Source organism: Myotis daubentonii, chromosome 4, assembly GCF_963259705.1.
Source record: "Myotis daubentonii chromosome 4, mMyoDau2.1, whole genome shotgun sequence".
Taxonomy (NCBI): domain Eukaryota; kingdom Metazoa; phylum Chordata; class Mammalia; order Chiroptera; family Vespertilionidae; genus Myotis; species Myotis daubentonii.
In genome coordinates, this window is record NC_081843.1 from 47,104,432 (window position 1) to 47,119,378 (window position 14,947).

The window sequence follows — 14,947 nt, forward strand, 5'->3', positions numbered from 1 at the left end:
CCTTAGTTTCCACATCTATAAAGTGGGGACAGTAATAGTACCTAATTCTGAGAATTACTATGAAGATTAAATAACACAGTGTAGGCCAAGTGTCTAGAACAGTACCTGGCACACAGCAAGCCCCATATAAGTATCTGCTAACATTACTGGCCATTGCTGCTACCATGCTCAGAAGAACAGACTAATTTGGGCCTCTATTTTTGGAAAGAGTGCATTCCTCTTTTCAAAATCCACATGGAGATTATGAGAAGAGCAATGCTACAGAGCAGACCACACAAATGGTGTGGAGATGACAAGTCACTGTCAGACTATTGGGCGGGTGCCCAGGTGCCCCCAGGAGAAGTGTGCCTCTGTGTCCTTCAGATCTCTTAAGAAAATCCAAAACAACCCTCTGCAGCTCGGCAAACTCATCAGCCCACATCTGCTTTGAGAATCAAGTGGCCCGTAAGTGCAGAGCTGCCGTGTCTCACACTCCCCAGGTACAACTCAAAGAGCCAGGCCCGCCGCTCAGACAGCCTGCTGCTGCCAGGACCGTGTGCAGGACCAGGTACTGCAGTTTTAGGCTCTGCAAATGGCAAATGGCCATAGGCCTGTTCAAGTCATACTCAGCTTCCAGAGAGAGAGAGAACATCTCTTAGGCAGTCCTGGGGGTCCAGGCTGACTAGGATTGATTGTGAAGGCATCCATACTGCCAAGACCCTGCCAAGAAGTCTCTTTCCAGTCCCTTATCTTTATTTAGCCAGAATTCACTGGATGCAGAATGCCAGCTTAAGTGCTTATGGAGGGTGGGGAGGGACTATTAGAAAGAAGATAAAGGTGGTGTGACTCTTGGCTTATAGTAAAGACTAGAATCTGCTTATGGTTCTTGGGCTGGAAGTGCAAAAATACAGCAGACTGATGAATGGGTTCCCCCCCCTTCATTTCATATTAACTGGATGGATTATAGTTCGTGTAAATTTTTCCCTGGTCTTCCCCCTCCCTCTTGCATTGTTACTTTAGCCTCACAGCCTCATTTAAGGATGCATTTGTTTGCATGACTCAATCTTGCAACAGGTCTATTTACTAAATCCTAGAAATCAACAGTCTAGTTTAGAGGTGTGGCCTCCGCCTTGCCTTCCTAGAGACGGTCTCTGAAAGTATGGGGTCGCATCGTGTACACACACACACAGCTCTGTCATTTCTATGATCATCAGGGGACACATGCAATCCTAACCAAACAAGGTGAGACAGTAAAAGCAGCTCTAAGGTAAATGCATTTCATCAGAATTTGCCAGAACCAGGCTAAGACAGGTGGGTGCCCTAGAGACTAATAATCTGCTTTCTCAGCCAATGGATATTCATTAAAATATTGACAAAAGAACACCTGCCGGATGAATTAAGCGGGGATAGAATCCCTGTGGCAGCTTTCCACCTCTCTGCTGCCCAGCAATTCACCTCTTGCCTCCAACTCGCACACCCACCTCAGCAAAACAACAGCCCATTAACTGAATCTATGCTCTTTAGAAAGCAGTTTAGTAACTTTAGGGCCCACTTAAATCCCTTGGGTTCATTACACCTCTCCTCCACTCAGAGCACCATACCAAATTATTCCAACAATGCAACCAAAACAATTGTCACCCAGAAAGGAATTCTGTCAATATAAATTTCCCCATGTCATTGCATTTCCAGGGATGCCTTTGTGCCTTTTATATATTGACTGGAGGCCCAATGCACAAAATTGGTCCCCTGCCTGCCCTCCTTACCAGAAAGCCTGCCCTCGCAGCCTCGGCCAGCCCCACCACTCCCCTGACACCATGGCAGCCTCGGCAGGCCTCGTAGCCCCTTGCAACCCCTTACAGCCTCAGCTGGCCCTCGTAGCCCAGGCTTCATCCGGAAGGTCGTCCGGACGACCTTCCGTTGTCTGGAAGGATGTTCGAATGGTCATTCTGCTATTCAGTCTAATTAGCACATTAGCTCTTTATTATATAAAATGCCCAGACAGCCATGGCCAGTGCAGAAGGGAAACTAGGTGGAAAGAAGCAGGGGTGGGAGAGCAGCTGTGCCCTCAACTTCCAGGCAGGCTTTCTGGTAAGGAGAGCAGGCAGGGGACTAAAACATTTTCTAAAACTAAGAAAAACAGCCCGACAACCATGGCTTAGTGGTTGAGCGTCAAAATATGAACCAGGAGGTCATGGTTCAATTCTGGGTTGTGGGTTCCCAGTAGGGGGCGTGCAGGAGGCAGCCGATCCATGATTCTCTCTCATCATTGATGTTTCCATCTCTCTCCCTTCTTTCTGAAATAATATATATTTAAAATAAAACAAAGCAAAACAAAAATTTAAAGAATATAGGGATGAAAGTGACCAAGAATGGGAAGTCATGGTGTAAGTGCCAGCTTTGGTCATATGGAATATCACTCATAAAATGTATGAGGATTTAGTTTCCAATTTCCTCTGCGAGCTCCTTCATAGGACACTTGAGGCATCTCAGAGAAAAGACATGACTCCATCCTAACGCATTGCTATCCAATAGAAACTAATAAGAGCCCCATAATGTAATTTTAACTTTTCTAATAGCCAAGTTTAAACAGTAAAAAGAAGCAGGCAAAATTAAATTTAATATATTTTCATCCCATATATCCAAAATAACATCATTTCAACATATACACAATACAAAATTTATTAATTTTGTCCATACTATGTATTAGGCAATGCAGTTATGGAATTAGCCTTGTGGAGAGATTAGTCCTTCTTCCCACGGACTTTCCATTCTGAAGAGAAAATGGAAAAATTCTGAAGACCATCTGGGTGTGAGTCAGAGTTACCTGAAAGCTTATTCCAGAATAAGGATGTGGTATAGTTTAGTGACTAGAGATGAAAGTTTGAAGAACTAGAACCTCAATTCTACCTCTTACTAATGGTGTGACTTTGGACAATCTACTTAACTTCTCCAAGCTTCAGTTTCTTGATCTCATAGGATTATTTTGAGGCCTGGCCCACACAAGAGAACTATTAGGTATAAAATCTTTATTATCATCGATATTTTTACTAAGAACCTGGCATATTCTCTCATCTTCAGATCCCTGAAAAGGAAGATTTCTAATTTACCAATGAAGGACCAAGCCCTATGATGAGAAAGAGAGAGAGCGATAACTAGGTAGGTAGTCAGTCAGCCAGCCAGCCAGCTGGTTGAATGGAAAAAGATATAGTGGAAATGGGAAATAGAACACCAGCATAAGGAAACAGGAATTCCCTGGATTTATTCTGTTCTGTATCTGAAAACACTGACGAATGAATCAATTCTGGGTTTAATAAGTGGGGACATTTCCCAACTGCCATATGGCCGGAACATAAGGAGCAGAGTAGCCAGTTAAGCTCAGTCTCGTGGTCTATGGAGAAGAGAAGGAAGTGAGCAAGGAGAGCAGAGGCCTGCCCAGTCAATATGAAAGCAGTTATAGTCCAGAACATCAAAACTGAGTCCAACGTGACTGGGAATTCCAGACAGAGAGCCTTATCAGTGAAAAGCCACATGACAAGTGAGATCATGGGCCATTTAGAGAAATAAATTTGTAACCTTGTGGCTGCTTTGTAGCATGAGGATGGGGTGTGATGAAGACAAAGTTGCAAGACTGGCCACGGTCGGTTCAGACGGGACCTTGAAGCCTGTGCTTTAGTGTGGGGAGTCACTGAAGGGTTTAAGCAGGGAGTGAGCTGCTGAGGTTGTGAGCTTAGAAATTCCATTTTCGCAACAGTGTGGAGAATAGACCACTTTGGAATAGAGACGAGGAGGCCTGTTATGAGGCTAGAGCAAAACTACGGATGTGGCAGTGGGTCCAAAGATTGGTAAACAGACTCAAAAAATATTAAGAAGTAGGAACTTCAAACAGTGAATGTGAATGTGAATGTGAACAGAGAGAAGAAGGATAAATGCTGGGTCTCTATTTAGCTGGGTCTCTGTTTATTTTGTCTTTTTTATATATAAGATGCCTTCAACAAAGCTTAAAGCCCCTGATAATCGGCACAATCTCTCAATCAGCTCTAAGCCTCTGCGTGGCCTTTAGGGTCTAAACAAGCTTTTTCCAACTTTCCCAAAACACCTAAGTTTTGGTAGGCAATTTAATGTATAAAATGTCAAGCAGGGCACAATATTTTCAAAGGAATCCTTCTATAGGAACATCACTTTGAGAAAGGCCTACAGTTGGGTCATTCCATGTTCGACCACCCATTTTTCATTCCACAGCTATTTATTCGGTGTCTCTCCCATGCAAGCATCATTTTCGGTGCTGGGATTAAAATGGTAAATAAGACAACAAGCTTCCTGCCTTAACAGAGGAAAAACAAATCAGGAAAGACAAAAATAAGTAAATAAAATTAAAATCTAAATTCACATAGGAATAATTGCAAGGAGAAAAAAAAATTGAGTAGGAAGTGAAAATCAACCGAGGAATAATAATAATAATAATAATAATAATAATAATAATAATAACTGGATGACAAGAAGGTGGCAAAGATATGTGAGAAGAGTGTTCTAGGCGGAGGAGAGAGCAACATGCAGAGAGCTTGTACTTAGGGGCTTAAGAGGCAGGGGAGGAAAGTGCCTGGAGATGAGTTCAGAAAGGCAAGAAGCTCATGAAACGCCTCATAGAGCCTGAAGAAGAGTGTGGATGTTCAGCAAGAGATGATCTGACCATGAAGATGTATATTTTTCCCCTTAGAGGTTGTCAGAAACTATATCCTTGGAGAAAAGCAGAACACTTTCCCATGACTGTGCCTTTCCTGGGGATATTCCACAGGGAGCCAGCCAAATCCTATCTGTGACCTTCACTTCGTACAATCTCACCTGGGCTTTGCTCCAGTGTCTTTAGTAATAGTATTATGTATTCTTTAGCCAGTAACAAGAATGTACACAGCACTTGGCCCAACAGGGGGCGCTGAGCCTAGCAAGGGCCAGTCTCTACTGTGAGCCTGCTGTGTAAGCAGGCTTTACTTCTGATACCTGCCTCTCCCTGGAGCCTGAGCACGGCAGTGGTGGTGGAGCAGGACCAAGCCAGCAGGCCTGCGGTAACTGGAGCGCGGTATGGCCAACGCAAGGGGAGAGAGGGAGGCTGGCGCACTGGCGATGCCAGATGGTGGCGAGAGAGCAGAAGCCACAGTTGCAAGTGACGAGATTGAGGCTGAAAGAACAGGGAAACAAAGGCCCAGGAGAAAATTGGGCTTTGAGCCTCTTACAATGAGATAGTGGTTCACATCAAAGTAACAACTGTGGGACACTTGTCTCTTCAGGTTGCCCGAAGAAGAAACAGACTTAGTTATTTCTGAAGTTTCAATGAGAAAAAAATGAAATAACCAAAGAAAGAAGTTAAACTATAACAAGAAGCTAGATGTTACGAGTCCCTCCTATTCCTCCCTCCCCACTCCGTTTTCACATCAAGTCTTCTCAATACCTTAAAGAGACCAGAGAATTTTTAGAATAAGAAAACAGACTTAGAACTGAAATTCACATAAAGAGGAAAAATATCAGTGGCAAATGGTCCTCTGGATAGCAAATGCTGTTTTATTTTCTCTTATAAAGATTAAAAACAGACTGACAGCTGTCAGAGGGGTGGGGGTTGGGGCTGGATGGGAAGGGTGAAGGGATTAAACAAAGGAAAAAAAGGACTAATGGACACAGACAATGCCATAGTGATTGCAGGGGGGGGGGGGGGGCGGGAGTGGGGGGAGGTAGAAGAAGGTAAAGAGGGAATAAATATCAACGGAAGGACACTTGACTTGGAATGGTGAATACACAATGGGGTATACAGATGATGTACTGTAGAACTGTATACCTGAAATCTGCATGATTTTATTAACCAATGTCACCCCAACAAATTCAATTTTTTAAAAAGATTAAGAATAAGAGGGCCTGCAATGGTGTTTTGGTCACTGCCATTCTCCCTGTGTCCTGACCCTCTTCCCTCAAAACATTCCTCATCCATAGAGGAAGCCTGTCTTCAATTGTCTCTAGGTTCAGAGACGAGTGTTTCTTTTGCTTGTTATAAATGTGGTTGTGGCCATATCATACACATGGGGTCCTGGGCTTTTTTGCCCAATCACTAGAATTTCACCAATGCCCTCACAATTGAATGGCACTCACGTGTTAGTGATCTCACAGATACACCCTTGTAATGCTTCATTATGGTTTTCCTTAGCAGGGGGAGGAATGAGGGGGGCCGGTCCTGCATAGGCTCTAGCATGCACAAAACACTACTGTCAAAATTTTACCCCTAGTAGTAGCCTGAGCATGTCATTCTAATCACAAGGGAATCCTGTTGGCTCCTTGTCAAACGTGGAGTTGATTCTGAATTTGCTTTGATGACTTATATATTCAGTGCACAGTTTGGGGCCTCTGTTTATCTCTGCACATGAGCCTCGTTGCAGCTTGAGAGCATCTGAAGCTTGCTCCAGTGGCCATTTCAAAACACAGGTTTCCGTCCCAGGGAGCATGTGCTTTCGGTTGCTGTTGCGGAGTCTCACATTTGGAGTTCATTCCTGGCTGGCCTCCAAGGCACTGAATGAATAGATCTATTTAAGATGGAATTTCGGTTTTATCTTTACACAGAATGCTTTTGAATTAAACATACACATAAGTCGTGCATGATTTTATTTTGGGTTCTATAGCACATGAGAGCTTGAAAGAAGACAAGAGGCAAGGAAAACAGAAACATCAGCCTGTTTACTGGTTAAATTGGTCACATGTTACCTGGTTTACCTTCTGAGTTCAGCCAGGTGTTCCATACAGCAGGAGGTTTGACTCTGGTCCAAGCCTCCCACCATGGTAGGTAAGAAAATCTTGCTGGCATAGAGTGAAAATTCAGAACAAGACTAGAAAGATTAGACCTGTGTTCACCTAGGAATCGATTAATAAGGAAAGGAGGCGGGAACTGAAATAAAACCCAGGAGGAAATCTGAACTGCCCATCTGAGGGAACGGCCAAGCTTTGTGCTGTGTGTTAGGTTAGTGAGGATGATCATTAGTTGAAATTAGGAAAATGAAAAGACAGGAATCTGACAGCCTGAAAAACCAGAGTTCCCAGAGCTCTGCCTGTCCTGTCATGACTGGCTGATCCTTGCACAATCTTCCCCAGAGGGGGTGCAGCACAAAATTCCTTATGCTTATGGACGTGTTTGATGGATTAAACTAAAATCTAACCTGGGATAGCCATTACATTGCAAGATGCATGCTCGATGCTGCTGGACTGAGTAGAAAATTTATGATGGGAGGCAGAGATGAGGCGAGCCTGCTTTTTAAAATTCATAATGTTAATGACTATGCTACTCAAGGTCTAGAGAGCTAATGATTTCACTTTCTGATCATGCTTAGTTCCTGTCTACATTGGAAAGAAGCCAGTTGCTTCAATCCTGTCTCCAGAGAATGAAAATACCCTTAAGTTATCTTCCTGGGTGTAAAGTGATAGCCAGCAAGCTCTGAATTAGCATTTCTCACCCCCTTTCAGGGTTTAATGTGCATTGGAGAAGAGGCAGAAAGAAAAAATGATGTCACAGCCCATCCTGGCCATATTCTATCAATGCCATCATTTCATTTTCCAAAAACATGGGGCCCAAGTGCTGAATTCATTAGAGAAAAGTATACTGAATTTGGGGCAGCTGGCCAGGGACAGGACAGCAGAAGTATTCACAGCTCTGAGGTTGCCAATCCAAGCTATAAAGGGATGAGACCTAAGGTCAAGGCAAAATGTGGTCAGTCTGTCTGTGCCAGCCAGCACGGTTCATAATAATGTTCTCCGTCTGAGCATGAGAGGTGGATTTCCAGTGACGCTGATGACACAGCTTCAGGGCCCCTCACTTTGCACAGACCCTGAGAGGGTGACCTGTCTCACAGTGCCCTGAACCACAAGTTTATGAGTGGCAAAAGAGCAACACGTTTCACAATGCATGGGGCCAGAAGCTTTTCTGGAATGTTTTCTGGATTGGTGACATTTGTGGTATCTCATAGCTTTTTTAAATGTAAACTTTGTGGTTTCTTTCTAACTCTGAGTTAGTATTTATTTTCACATCTAACTTATGTGTAATGGTGTATCATTTTTTCTAACGAACCCTAAAGGCTGGATTCATTTCTGCCAGTGATTCAAGGTGGGGGTCCAAGAAGCCAACCAGATAGCATCAGACACAACAGGCAAAGGGTTAGTGGAGTAAAGCTTTCCGGAACCTGAGATTCCAGAAGCTAAGAGAGGTATGGGATCAACATTCCCAGAGATGCCAATGCAGCCCCCAGATACACCTGCCCTGACCAATTCTGCCTGACCAGTTCATCAAGGGAAGGGATTTTAAACAAGATCTTTCACTCGACACACCCCTTCCCAGGGAGGACAGAGTGCCCTGAAGGGGAGCTGCACTCCTCATGGTGTTGTAAGTCACATGCCATGCTCCTTCCCACCACTGCCTCCTCCTCCGAGGGCTGGACAGGGTACCCACTATGGAAACTGAGATCATCTATCACACACACTCGGATAAACTCCTATTATCACCGAAACTCAAACCTAGGAGCCCCTCCCTATCACCTCCAATCCCCGTCTGTGCTCCTCCAGGATGCCAAGCTCCTCATTCCTTCCAGGATAAAATATGAAATGAAAACCAAGCTCATTATGGTTTACTTAATCACTCTAACACATGCTTTCTTTCATTCCTTAGAGCTTAAGTATTCTTTTGCACAAACACAAGGCTTTGCTTAATGTCCTAACATGATTTTATTATTTTTCAACCTCTCTACTTCTTTCACAGCCCATCTATAAGCCATACTCCAAAGGATGTTAATTAACAAAAGAAAGTAGCTGATAGAATGCAAGTGTGGTGTCAGGATCTACGATCGCATGCTTTGTTTGATGTACAAAGCACAATTGTGATACTGATGTCCCAAGCATTTTAAGTCCATCGAAGGGGTTAAAGTAAGGTATGTTCAGTATAGGCAGCCTATTTGCATAGTATTCTCACACAGAACTATAGCAGACTGGAGACAATAAAAAAGCACCTAATAACTTTGAAAGACTAAAGAATAGGCAAGCTTAAATCCCACATATTAAAACTGACAAGAAGTTTCTGGGTGTATGAAAACGCTTTTAAGCATACATGCAATAATTATATGGAAACTTTATACCATTGATGTTAGCCATGTGTCAGCAACCATGTGTCAGTTACCCAGTTGTAAACCCACATGCTCAGAAATCTGTTGTCAATTATTAAAGTAAAATTTAGTCTTGTGTTCAAAAGCATCAGACTGCAAGCATAATAAAGCAGAGTTCCATTATTTAAAATGTCCCCAAGCAAAGACAACACTAAAGGTGAACACCAAACATACTAGTTTTACCCTATATTTACCAACACCACATAAATAGTAAAGTTTTACCAGCGAGATACCAAAACCTACAAACAGCATCCTATGACAGCCAGTCTTCACCATGGCCACCAACCATCCTTGCCTCCTAGGATTCCACCTGTCTCACAGTCTCCTCCCACCTTGTATCAGGTTGGGTCAGTGTAGCCAATAGAATACAGCAAAAGTGATGATATGTCACTCTTGAGATTATGTTATAAAAGACTGTGGCTTCTTATTGAACTCTCTTACTTATTTAACCTCTCCCCTCACCTATTACCTCCACCGCACCCAGCCCCATCACTTCCTCTGAAGGGAGCAAACTGCCCAGCTGTGAGCAGCGCTATGGAGAGGTACATGTGGTGGAACACTGAAGCCTCCAGCCAAGAGCCAGTAACAGAGGCCTGCCAACATCCACCTGCGTGGAGGGATTTTGACTGGTGTAATCCCATCCCCAACACCCCCTAACTTCAGTAACCTACTGGTAGAGGGCAGATCTCAATGACCTCACAATAATAAGAAAAACCTGTGTATGTATTTGAACATGAGAGGGTCACATGCTAAAGAAATAAGCATCTCCATTGTTCACCAAAATACAAATAAGTGCACTTAGAGGCCATGAAAATGAGGTAGAGTCCAAAGGAAACTATCAACCATGGTTCTGTTACATTTTAGCTTCAAGCTCATCATGTCTTCCAAACCCTGAAGAAAACTCTAAACTCAACCCCACGTTTTAGAGGCATGTTTAAATCTCGGTGCACTGAATTTCTTGCAGTAGGTTTCTTTGAATATGACTTTGCATTTGCTGTGCATTCAGAGATTGTTTCAATAAGTCAATGAATGCTTTTCAGAAACTGTTAACTTATGCAATATGTCAAGTAAGAAAAGCATTTTTTAACCCACGAGGGAATAGAATATGAAACATTCAATTATGAAAGTTCCCAAGTTAGAGGTCAATAGCTGCTAATTCACTGATATTTCTAGTGCAGATTGTATAGACAAGAAATCAATATTTCTAACCCCAAACTTTGGAAAGAAGCAGAGTAGACTTCCAAGTGACTATGCATATTTTAAGCTGCCCTTTCTTTTTCTTTATTCTCCTTCCTATGTAGGACTCTCATTGACTTTTCTGCTACCATATTCTGGAGATAACAGACTATGTTAAGTTCATGCCCACGCACAGGGCTTATCACAGTGCAAGCCTACACTAGACCTGTCAAATGGTTTGATTTTAACTAAGCCCTTTCTTCCCAGGCAAAACCTAATGAGATCCTATGAAAGAGAACAATAGTCAGTAAAATAAAGAGTGAGTAACATTCCAAGAAAGCAAGAGAAGTAACACATAGGCACATTGTCATACCCTCCTAATGAATTCTTGCTTGATTCAAAGATGAAATATACTCAATATACTAAAGTAGAACAAGAACTGATTTGTAACCAAGAAAGATTTAGATCCAAAGCAACATGCATTCCCTCATTCTACTAATCTGCCAGAACAAAGTAGAGTTTTTCTGATTCCATAAAAATGACCAATTTCATACATTTTAAATAATTAAAACAAGAAAAGTGTTATACTTTTTTATGTAAAAATGGGTAATAGTGAATAATTCTTTTCATGTATGTTTCCACTGAAAATGTTTTTCTATGAAGAATCAATTGCTACTCAGTACTGAAATCTGTCTCATAAAAACCACAAAACTACTTAGTCTTCCAGGAGATAGTACCAGCACATGCCATTAACATCTCATTCCAGGCAACCAGGAAATAGAACTTTATTTACAAAGTTAAAATAGAAGCTGCAATAAATAATTACTGCCAGAAATCTAAAAATAACTTTTACTCCTAATTACTATAAAAATAATACAGGGAAATGTTGGAGCCCTATTTTCCAGCACTTCCTGGCTATGCAAATGTCAAAGTGTCACTTGGCAACAGTTGGACAAACAACAGAGTTTTGTGTCAACGAAGACAAAGCAACTGATGATGGCTGAGATGCTTGCTGCAGAGGAACGGGGTGGGGGAGCTGCTGGGGAGTGGGGGTGGGGGTAACAGTTCCTTTATGAACAAGATTATTATCTGTACCCTACCCCAGCCCTTTCATATTTTTTGCTTTCCCCAAAAGTCTCTTGTTAATTTCCCATTAGACTGAATCAAGAGGAAACATTCTCAAGTGTTGAATAAGCATCTGGCCATAATGCAAAACAACTGTGTTGGTGAATCAGCACCTTTATAAAACTGAGTTTGACCAATGAAGCAAGCAGTCTATGAGAACTTTTGTGTTCAACAACATCTGTCACTAACGGAGATATTTCCAACTGCTCTAAATTTCCTATCTGCTAAATAGTTCCCACATCGCTAGTAAGTTCAGTCCGACTTTGCTAAACTAATACTCTTCTGTGCAATTGGACACTGGGTACATATTACCCAGCAGAATGAACTGCCTGGGTTTCAAGCTTATTGTACCAATACTAGCTGTGTCCTTGGGCCAGTCACTTAATCTGATTTCAGCCACGGTAGAGAGGCGATAACAACGCCCATTTCCTAATGTCACTCTGAGTATCAAAAGAGGCAATGCACATATCACATGCTTGGCCAGTGCTGTGCGTATAGTTAGTGATCAGGAAGTGTTAGTGCTCATTAGTCTTGTGCTGGTTTTTTAGTCTTATTTTTTGTTGTTAATATTATTGCTATTGCCAAACAATGAGATCTGGCTTTCTAAAATAAATGTCCAGAGGCACAGTCATATGTAAATTTGATTATTGTCCACAATTAAGAGGCAATGTGCCCAGCTGGTTGGGCATGGGCTCATGAACCAGGAGATGATGGTTAGATTCCCTGTCAGGACACATGCCTGGGTTGTGGGTTCGATTCCCAGGTAGGAGGTGTGCAGGAGGCAGCCGACCTATGATTCTCTCTTATCATTGACATTTCTATCTCTCTCTCCCTTCCTCTCTGAAATCAATAAAAATATATTTTTGAAAAAATAATTGATCATGTGTACGCTCTTGTCTCATTTGAGTCACTGAGCTGTTCCTCCCAATATTCTGCATGATGATTATTTTGCGTCTGCTATTAAAATACATTCCAACCTTTCCTTAAACCCAGACTCTTATACTCTGCATAGTATTCTCAACTTCAGTGATAGAATTCACAGGATAAGTGATGAAAAGAACTTTGAGAAATTCATCTCCACTGTAACGAACAAAACCATAGCCAACGGGGATTCTATAATTTACTCATGTCTTTATTCAAATTAAAAGATGGAGACACCAATAAAGGAAACCCAAGAAAGCTGTAGGCTAAAAAAAACTCTTCCAGAAGGGGCAGGGGAAAAAAAGGCTCTGAAATGAAGTCCTCTTCATAAAAGCAAGATTCCTGTAGGGCAAGTCAGCTGATTGGTTTTTAATGGAGTGCAAAGTTTAATCCAGTTACAAACCAAACAGCACCTAAATCAAATCAGCATCCCTCCAGCTGACTATAAAAGGAATCTAAGAGGGTACCATCCCTGTTGCTTCCCTAAAGATCTTACTCCTCTGTGCTATAGTCATCATTCAATAACATGCAGAAATTATGTACTGCTAACTCTGAGTTAGGATTTACATTTAGCCAATTGTCTATGGGGGAGGGACAAACAAACAAAAAACAAAAACAAAAAAAACAAACAAAACCCTCTTCTGTTTCTGAGGGCAGGGAATAATACAAGGCTTTTTTGAAATAATATGAGACAATATACTTTGAAAGAGGGATATCAGCAATGCAAAAGTTAACTTTCATCTATTTTGAACTTAGCAAAAATAAACCAAATAATTGATGTGTTTGAAGTTATCACATATGGGAGGGTTAAAATTTATGTCTATCAGTGGAATTCATCTGGCCATGATTTAGAGAAAAAGAGAGGGAGGGAGGGAGAGAGAGAGAGAGAGAGAGAGAGAGAGAGAGAGAGAGAGAAGGATTTGCCATTATTTGAGACTCTATTATGTGCCAAACTGTAGTGATTTGTGTAGACTAAGTCATTTACTCCTCAGAACAATCCAGCAGTGAGAGTATTACTGTTCCCATTTTAGGACTGAAAAAAGAGACTGATGTTCAAAGAACTTAAATAACTGCCAGAGTCCTACAGCTCCTAGTGATTCAGCCACAGAGCCCAGATCTTGTCCATGGTCTTTGCACTCACTGTACCATTAACCTACAAATGGACCGCATTGTTTCACACATATACACAGAAATTAACTTTTAAACAAGTTTTTAAAATTATTAACTTGGGTGTTAAGAACTCAACATGCATTTTAAATATAGAGATAACATTATAAATGAGAGACTTATGGACCAGTTTGCAAAGGACTATTAAAACCAGAATTCCCCCCCCAGTGCTTAATCATTGTTGCATAATCACTGGTTATTTTGTTTTCCTTCTCTTTTCTTGGATTAGGTGTTTAAATTTGTGGGAGAAGGAAGATAGGGAATTATAATTCATGACTCTCCAGGTATTAGCTGGGTACTTTCTGGTCGCAAGAAGCAAAGCTCACTTAAATTAGTTTAAGTTCAATAGGAGGAAAGGGGGGCTGAGGCCAAGACCTGAAAGCTGGCAGGAACGGATAACTCATCCTCTAGCTCTGAGGGTTCACTTCTTGCCTTTGTTCTGCTCTGTGAGGTTGCGTCTTTATTCTCTCTCTGAAGATAATTTTCTCTGCCTCTCCACACTCAGGGCAAAGAATGTCCCACTTTATATGATGTCCCAGTTCAAATACATGCCTGAAAAAAAATCTCTGAATAGGTTTGCAAATAATCTTTGGAATATCTGGTTCACTGGAAACTTATATATCTTTTCTGCTCCAGCAGCCAAAGGTGAAGGGGATGGGGGAGCTCTCCAAATTCTCAGAGCATACACTGTGTCTTAGTCAGCTCAGGCTGCTTTAGAAAATACTGTAGACTGCATGGCTTAAATAACAGGCACTTACTTCTCACAGTTCTGCAAGCTGGGAAGTCCAAGGTAAAGGTGTCTGTGGATTTATTTCCTGGTAAATGCTCTCTTCTTGTTTGCAGACAGCTGCCTTCTCCTGTGTCCTCAGATGGAAGAGAGAAACAGAGCTCTGTCCTCTTCAGCATCTTATAAGGGTACTAATCCCATCATGGGGGCCACTCTCATGACCTCATATAAATATGATTACGGCCCAAAGGCCCAATCCCCAAATACCATCACATTGGGGGTTAGGCATGGACATATGGATGCGAGGAGGACACAAACATTCAGTCCATAACAACTTGAGTCACCGTCTTGGTTCGCAGGCTCACTCCTCCACCACCACCACCACCACCAGTGCCCCAAAGAAGTCCTGGTTCCTCTACTCCTGGTCCTCTCCTTCTTCCACCTCTGATCTTCCTTCTGCACCTGGCACTTCTTTTTTCTCTGCCTCCCCAATGGGCAAAGCCTGTGCAAGAGTTGTTGAGCAAAGACTCCATTGGCAAGAGTAGATTTGGCACTGAACATTCTAGCAGCATCGGTCTCCTAGAGGGGTCTGATGGATATGGCCTCAAGTGCAGCAGCCAGAGGGCAGATTCAGGGATAGCCCACTCTGGGTTTTATTCCAGGCATTATCATCATA